This window comes from Amblyomma mixtum, chromosome 8 (genome assembly GCF_055824585.1).
Source record: "Amblyomma mixtum isolate Tamu chromosome 8, ASM5582458v1, whole genome shotgun sequence".
In the NCBI taxonomy this organism is placed as follows: Eukaryota; Metazoa; Arthropoda; class Arachnida; order Ixodida; family Ixodidae; genus Amblyomma; species Amblyomma mixtum.
The window spans coordinates 25,026,500-25,035,231 of NC_143019.1; the positions used below are offsets into that span (position 1 = coordinate 25,026,500).

The window sequence follows — 8,732 nt, forward strand, 5'->3', positions numbered from 1 at the left end:
TAAGAGCCGGAAACTTTCTCGGTATCCTCGTATTTCATTTAGACGCGAATGTTTGATTCAGGGTTCCCTCCATGTCGTCGGGCACAGTCTCCCGGCTTTTGTTACATCCTCATCGATTTCCGGTTAGGCAGCAATAACGAATACAGTTTTATGTACGTGTAAGGCAATATTCTTTTGCTGTGATCCTATCCCATATTTGTGTACAGCCTTGTCGGCTGGTAGGTCCCGGCGTTAGCGCGGTCTGTTCATGAAATTGCCATAGGCAAAGAAAAAAAAAATGTGCGGTTTGGCCCTTGATAGATGCAAGCGTCACAAAGTGCACGACTCGAAAAAATCCGACAGTCAGCGTTCGTGACCTTTCTGCGCTGGTATTAATTACCGAAGCCTTAAGAAGATGACTCGGGAACGAAATGCACGCTGAAAGTCCACACAGATGCAGTACATGACCGAACAAATCTTGTGCCTGTTCAGAAGAGCGGGTGGTCGGGCTAGTTGGTTCTGCATAGTACATAAGTGAAATGCGCAAGATCTGTCTCAATTTGTTGTGCATTTCACTTATATACTTGTGCCTGTAGCTAGCTGGTTCCACGAATTGAAATTTTAGTTACAGCTCTTATATCGAATTTGCTTCTTGGCGACATGGGTCTTTTGAGCGCTTTTTTTTCCAGCACGGAATGAAAGCGCGTCTTTGTGAGTGCTTCCAAAGGTATTCTTGGTGACTCAGCATTTTTGCGGTTTTTCAGTGCAGTTCTATCCAGGCTTAGCGAACCACGTCGGGATGCCAGATATGATGACGTCACCAGTTGTGGGCCCTGCGAACAAAGGCAAGTGTAGTATACGCCCAAGAAAAACGACAAGAACGTCAGAACAAGCGCGGGGTATGTTCACCCTTCGTTCAGCACTCAGCTAACAGGGGCCCTCGAGCCATTGTCAACCAACGACTAGTTCACATAGTGGTTCTATGAAAAACTTGCTTTTGTAAAGCGCAAGAAATGATTCAAGGGATCCGATGAAGATTCCACCGCCCGGGTTCCAAGAAAAATTTTAGCTGGCTTTCGCTACCCTGGACTGTGTCATTTTTTTCTGTTCTTTTTTAACATTGGGGTCAGTGCCCGAATAGCTTTTGTCACGTGTGTGTGCCTGCTATTCCAGGATGAAGCAAGGCGCATTTTCAGTACCGCGAGCGTTAGAACCCCAACAGGCTAACATTTTTTGCTAACCATTGCGGGAACGTTAACGATCACATGCATACACACGCACTGCATAAGAGCGCCAGTGCTGCTGGAAACATCTATTCAAGTCTAGCCACGCACACAGCATCATCCTTTCCTTGTAAGTTTGTACTCCTGGGCTTACAAATAATGTACTTAGAAAGTTGTTTTCATATGAGCTCCAAAAAGCAAGAAATAATGATTAATCTGCAGTGCATAACTTATTTTGAATCTAAGAGAAAAGGAACGTAATGAACTTCAGGTGCAGAGTTTTCTCAAGTCAGCCAAGTGCACAAACAGCATTGTCAGGCTTTACGTTCTACGCGACAAAGTAAAAAGTAGTTTCTTTAAATTAAAAAGAACGTAAGACGTCTGGCTTTCTCCGTCAGGAGTCCTCCTCCCCTATATCATTTGGATTAGATAAGGTGTAGTGATGTCGCTGACGCTTCCTTTGTTCTGTGGAGTCACTGGGTTTCTTTGTCACACTTGTGAATGTCAAGCACAAGAACTCTCAGCTCGTCCACATCTTCTAATGCATAGTTTAAAATTTCGAGCTTGACCCTTAGTGTCACCTGCCGTGGTGACTCTGTAGAATGTCTAAAACAAGAACTCTGAACTCCTCCGCATCTTGTAATGTATAGTGCACAGTTTTCAGCATGTCACTTAGTTGCACCGGCCGTGGTGACTCAGTGGGTGTATATTGCTTAAGGTCGCGAATTCCGTGGTCGCGGGATGAAATTTTGACCACCGCGGTCGCACTTCGAGCGCGGAGTGCCCTTTGCGCTAAGCAACTGGGCAAGATCCGACAGTGTGTGCTAAATATAAATTAAGTCAGGGAAATCTATTGATAAGCGATTTATGCTTGAAATCAATGGAGCTTTCCTGGATACAACGACGGCGCCATGGCTTAGTTGGTCAAAGCTCCTGTCTAGTAAACAGGAGATCATGAATTCGAATCTAACTGATGCCTGTTAGTTTTTTTCTTGGTTTCGAGTAATTCATTGTGATGCAGCGGAAGTAGGATTCCATCCTAATTGTTATTTTTATTTTCTTTAACGACAATTTGGCGGTGCACTGAAATGCAGCTCTGGATATCACAACATGCTATGCGTGCAATAAGCGCAGTGTGTTGCTTCAAATATGTGTATATTTCAATGCTTTGTCTTTTCTTAATCACTGTCAGCTTGCGACCGAATCACTTTCTGTTCGCCATATCATGAAAATTATCTGTCATATGCTAGGTCGAAGTTGAGATAGTTGGTATAGCATCATGGAAAAATATATAGCACACTCAGGACAACAGACAGGATGCGTTTGTGTTGTTCAGTCTTCCTTGTCTGTTGTCCTGAGTGCGCTATATTTTTTCCAGTATGCTGGGTCGCCCTGGGAAAATAGAAATGGCGTGATACCGCTTCTGCGGTGTTTGAAACTGCTAGCGGTTTAGAGTATATGAGGTTTAATGTCCCAAAGTGACTCGGGCTATGAGGGACGCCGTAGTGGAGGGCCCTGGGCCACCTGGGGTTCTTTAGCGTGCACTGACATCGCACAGTACACGGGCCTCCATCGAAATGCGACCACCGCGGCCAGGATCGAACCCGAGACTGCTAGCGACGGTGTAGTCGTGCTATCTGTGTAGTTTGGAGTAATCAGTAGTAGAGCGCGGTCAAGAGCGTCGGACGTCTTATCACTACGAGATTTGAGTGGGCGGCTTAAGTGCAGCTTCGGGACGTTAAACTTCCCATGCCATACCATACCGTACCATACCATACCGTACCTTACCACGTCATGCCATTTCATACTGCAGCATGCCATACTATGCCACATCTTACCATATGGTATGGTATGATAGCGCATGGTATTGTATGGTAAGGTATGTTATGGCATGATGAAAGAACACCTTACCATACTATACCATGTGCTATAATACCATACCATATCAAGCCATGCTTTGCCGTGCCATAAATACTACACCGTACCGTACCCTGCCATAACATGTACCGAACTATAATATCGTACCACGCTATAGCATAACACACTATATCGTGCCGCGATATACCATACCATGCTACCCCATACTCTACCACGAGCTCCCGTATCATACACTTCATGCCATACCGCACCGCATCGAACCATACCGCCTGCCATACCGCCTGTGCTATCTATAGGACACCATACTAGGCCAGGCTACGCCAATATCATACCATACCGCGTAATATTATACCACACATGCCATTCCGTATTAACCATATTTGTTTCATCCATAACATCTGCCATGAAGTACCATACCGAATATGCCATAGTGTGACACCCCAGTTTACTACACTGTGCCGTATCATGCCGTATCAACCATGTCGTACCATACCGTATCGTGCCATACCATACCATACCATACCATACCATACCATACCATACCATACCATACCATACCATACCATACCATACCATACCATACAATACAATACTGCGTCGTACATTACCGGACATACCATTCCTTACCGTACCATATAATGCTGTGCCATTCCGTACCGTACCGAACATACCGTGTCATAACACCATAGTGTGCCGTACCGTGCTGCATTATGCCGTACCAACCATGCCCTACCATACCACACCATATCACGCCGTAACTTACCATGCCAAGCCAAACATACCATACCGTACCATATATTATGCCGTACTATTCCTTACCGTAGAATACTTCACCGACTCTCTCGCTGTCATGCCTGCTGTCGCGGGGTATGAAACAAGATGAATGGACATGCAAAAAAATGAATTTCGATCCCACAGAAGTGTGGTTAAGTAGGTCTGCTCTGGTTGCAAGTTGTTACGGTGTGGTATGGTAGGGCATGGTTGGTACGGCATGATGCAGCATGGTACGGCACACTACGGTGTTATGACACGGTATGCTCAGTACGGTACAGAATGGCACAGCATTATAAAAAACAACGGGAAGGCACCGGTGAGATTCGAACTCACGATCTCCTGTTTACTAGACAGGCGCTTTAACCAACTAAGCCACGGCGCCTCACGGTAATGCACAACAGTGAGCTCTTCCGGAGCATCTCTCGGATATAGTTCGACTTGCCGCACCTAATTAATGTTCTGTGCACACTGGCACCGGACCCTGCCGAGTTACGTTGAGCCAAGGACACTGCGCTCGCCAGGTCTCTACAGCGTGACGCAATGATGGCTGTCGGCCTCTTTTGCAATCCTCGGGAAGCGTTCACGCTTTTGAGGAATCTGCGAGTTTCGTTTACCGTCGTCTTTTTGGTGCACACTTTTGCTTCTTGCTGACACGGGTGGTAGAGAGAACGAAGAGTGAAATGCCCACGGCCACCGTTAAGCCCGTCGAATGCAGATGGAAGTTGAGATGAACAGAATAAAGAAAACTAGTGTAATTATGTTAATACGAGCTCAAAGAAGAATGCTAGCGATGCAGCTATAAGTTTGGAAGTAATTTACGATACATGTGCATACATTTCTTAATACAAACACGATTTACCTTCTAAAAACCGCTATGTCCGACCTCAAGACTCTCACTTCAATAAGATAAGCTCTCCTGGCATCTCTTTATAGTAATAATAATAGGCAGGAGCGAAGTAATATTGAAGGACTATTGTTGGTCACCATCGGTGTCTCCAACACTAAGCAAACGTGCTTAATTGCTGACGGCCTTTTTCTGACTCTCACTTCAATCGCAGACAGAACTAGAAGAATATTTGAATGCTCAGAGAGACGGTACAGAGCCAAATAATGAAATAAAAGTGAAAAACTAAAGAAAAAGGCCGACATCAATTAAGCACGTTTTCTTAGTGTTGGAGACACCGATAGTGACCAAACAATAGCCCTTCAATATTACTTCGATCCTGCCTATTATTATTACTATGAAGAAACACCAGGAGAGATAATCTCATTGTATTCATCATCATTATCATCATCGGTCAATTAGTTAGGGTTTCCGAAGCACAAGGAAAGCGGGGAGCGAGCACAACAAAGCGATTTAAAGCTGTCGCTCGACCTCCGCGACTCGCCACTGTGAATCCCCGTTAAGTTTAAGTTTCACCATAAAATTAGGGTTGCCTGAATGTAATATGCATTCATCTTACTTATTTTTCATCTATTTCACTATTTGTGACGTCAGTTGTGGGAATATGTTTTTTTTTGCATTTCCACACATGGCGCATATGAACACAATGAACCAGGAGAAACGCGGTAAAAAGAAAAAAAAAGTACGCGACAGTTTAAAACCATCTGAAGGCCCCGAATATCTTTTCCTCTAATCGAATCTTATCGCTTATGATGATCACCGCATTCAATTTTCTTCCATCGTTTTTTCTGGTTTGTGTACAAGTCTGTGGCGTGTTGCATTCAACACCATGCGCTGCATTGCAAAATACTGTGCCTGCCAAAACAACACAGAAATAAAAAGAACAAAAGTACGGTGATTGAGCGTAGGAGGAAATGCTGTCGAGCTCGACCGCGGCGGCCACATTTCGATGGAGGCGAAACGCAAGAGGCGCCCGTGTGCTGTGCGATGTCAGTGCACGTTAAAGATCCCTAGGTGGTCGAAATTATTCCGGAGACCTCCACTACGGCACCTCTTTCTCTCTTACTTCTTTAACTCCCACCTTCCTCCCTTCCCTTACGGCGTGTTTCAGGTGTCCGCCGAGATATGTGAGACAGATACTGCGCCATTTTCCTTTACTCAAAAACCAACTTACCAATTTATTTTTTACTCGGCAGTTCAGGAGGAGCTGACCGAAAGGGCAAGAACGGCTGCAAGGTACAATGCACTCTCGGAAGAGGTGGACAACCGCCCGTTTTTGTTTATGTAAAATCTTTCCATCATCATCATCCGTTCCAGCCACACGACCCCAAACTCGTGCGCTCGCGCGAACGTGGCTTGAAGAACAAGAAGCAGAAGATTATCAAGCGCAACGGCTGGCCATGTCGACGCAGAAGCCACCCAAGGATCGCTCGAAGGTTTCTCGCAGGAGCCGTAGCCACAAGTCTTCCATATCAGAGGGCAGCGGGAGGCGGCGGTCTTCAGCGCCCGCTGACGATGCGGGCCGGAGGGTCAGCAAGAGCGACGCCGCCCAAGATGGCGGAGGCGTACGCGGCGACGTCGCGGCCCTCTCCAAGTCCACCTCAGCCCCGCCTGATGCGCCGCCGTCGCCAAAACCTGAGGACATTCCCGCGGGTTCGAACTCCTGCCCGCCAGCTTCGTCCTCATTGGAACAACCTAAGGACGCTGCCGCCGTCTCGGGCCAGGACTTGCCACCTCTTGCATCTCCGTCTGAACAGCCTGGGGACGTGGCCGTGGTCTCGAACGAGGTCCCTCCGCAGGCTGTACCCTCATCGGAACAACTTCACGACAACGCCGTGGCCTCTGACCAGGGCTCACCGCCACCGGCTGTGTCCCCGCCGCGACAGCCTGGAGACGTTACCGCGGTCTCCAACCTGGTCCCGCCACAAACTACGTCCGCAGCTCAGCAGCCTGCGGATGTCTCCGCAGTTTCCGTCCCCAGCCGGCCGTTCGGCGCATCCTCACCGAAGCCTGGCGACGGCGACCCTGCGGTTCCCGCTGGACCCGACTTTCTGCCAGCGTTGCCAGTGCCATCTGTACCGGTAGGTGCGGTTTCGTTCGGGGTGCTTGTAAAGCACTGTGGTGCATCGTTGTAGTGACCGGAGGCGGGTGTAATTAAGGAGGCTCTGGCTAGTTGCTTAGGGGAAAATTTGGACATGCTTGGCGGTTCGTGGTAGAAGCGCTACAAGGGAGGAGGGAGCCCTGCGGTATTTAAGATTTTAATGCACCCCCTCAGTAACTGGCATCTATTTTCATGCATGCATGATTCGACGAACTCGAAACGCAAAAAAAAAACTCAAAAAGCACAGCGAAGTCTTTGGCCTTCTCTCAACGCATATAGGCTTAACGGCTACTCAGATATATATCGTAGTGATGCCGGGATCTTTGTGGAGCTGTTTAGATTCTTTACCCGAATTAAACTGGTATGCTCCACTGGTCGTCAGTTTTCGTGAATAGAGGTGGGGGTTATAGAATCGTGTTAGTTTGAGCAACTTTAACAGTTAACGTCAATGTGGTAAGATTCACTGTGCTTCGATCGACCGAGAACAATAAAAGTTTTGAAGTTTGTCCTCCCCGTCTTTAAAAATGAGGCCATGAAGGACGTGTGGACAAATTTATCCATGCAGATTTGTTCATGTAATGTTTTCGCCAGAAATATCCATACAACCAACAGGCTTCGCTGCTCAGCCACGTAGTGGGGCTCTTGTGTTATAATAAGTCAACTCCGCAGCAGGAATGGAGACAAGAGTTCCGTTCACCTTCAAGAGCACTGCAGGTCTGGCAATGCAAACCGTGCCGTGTACTCCGCGCTCCAGAGGCAGACCCAGCGGCCTGTATATTTTCGACAAAGGCCGTACTTTGCTCATCTTTTTTGCGAAATGAAAGCTGCGGTTGAACACGTTGTTCGAGGATATTCATTCGGATGTTATCACAGTCATATCAATTCTGATTGTAGCCTTGTGAGCAATATGAAAGGGAGCAAAGCTTGATCATTCATGTCTTGATTAATCCATAACTATGTGTGACAAGCATGCCTTTATTTCGTTTTGTAACTAGTTTTTCTCTTGGCTTATCATATCCAAAAGTCAGGCTCAAATTCAGCGAAGAAATAACCAGAAAATTTGCAGTTTTGTGCAAAACGTTTGTTCCCTTTCGCTCCTTTTCTTATATCTTATAGCTATGCCTATTATTCTGAGTTTTAGACGACGCACTGTACATCCCGCGCTGGAGCGGTTGATTGCGCCAACACGGCATCAGCTGTGGTCATGGGTTGGCTGTGGGCAGAAGGGTGCTAGTCGCACCAACCGGTCGCGTATGCCGGCTTTATGCCCACGTCGAGTTCAGGTTCCTGTGCGCCTCTCCCTCCAGGTGATCCCGTCTACCTTGGCAGTTCAGCGCCGCCAGTCGCGCTGGCAATCCCGGACATCGGCTTCATCCAGAGGTGCCCGCAGGTCCAGCTACAACGTCGAGGGCTTCGAAACGCGCGATGGAGCTTCGTCTCCTGGGGCCTACCAGTCGTCCTTCGTGGTGAGGAGACGCATCGTCTTCACGAGTAGTTTTTACCAGCTGCATGCAGCTCTCCGCCTCAGTAACGCTGCTCGGCTGCTTGGAACGTCGCTGTGCAATGAATTCCTGACGCAGCGCCTGCAGTCGGATGTAAGGGAAATGCAAAAAAATGAAGTTTAAGCATTACAAGGGATCTGGGGCAGCACTGTTATAGTCACGCCAAGCCTAGCGGCCTATCGCATTCTGTTCTGCAGCCAGCAAGACATTCTCTTTCTTTCTTACGTCACGGATGATGCCAACGCGCTTTCTTTGAATGTTGAAAGCCGTTCGCCACGTAGTGGCAGTGAAGGGAACTAGAAACGCTTGCCCCGAATTCCTGGTAGTGCTTGTTACATGAACCGCGAAATTCAGGAGTAGCTAGTAGTGTA

At 47.5% G+C, this 8,732-nt stretch overlaps 1 non-coding gene across 1 annotated transcript; it reads right to left on the reverse strand.

Annotated features, from left to right (window-relative positions):
* Positions 1-4,162: 4,162 nt before the first annotated feature.
* Positions 4,163-4,236, reverse strand: TRNAT-AGU (transfer RNA threonine (anticodon AGU)). The gene has a single exon. It is a non-coding gene; the product is annotated as a tRNA-Thr (tRNA).
* Positions 4,237-8,732: the final 4,496 nt, after the last annotated feature.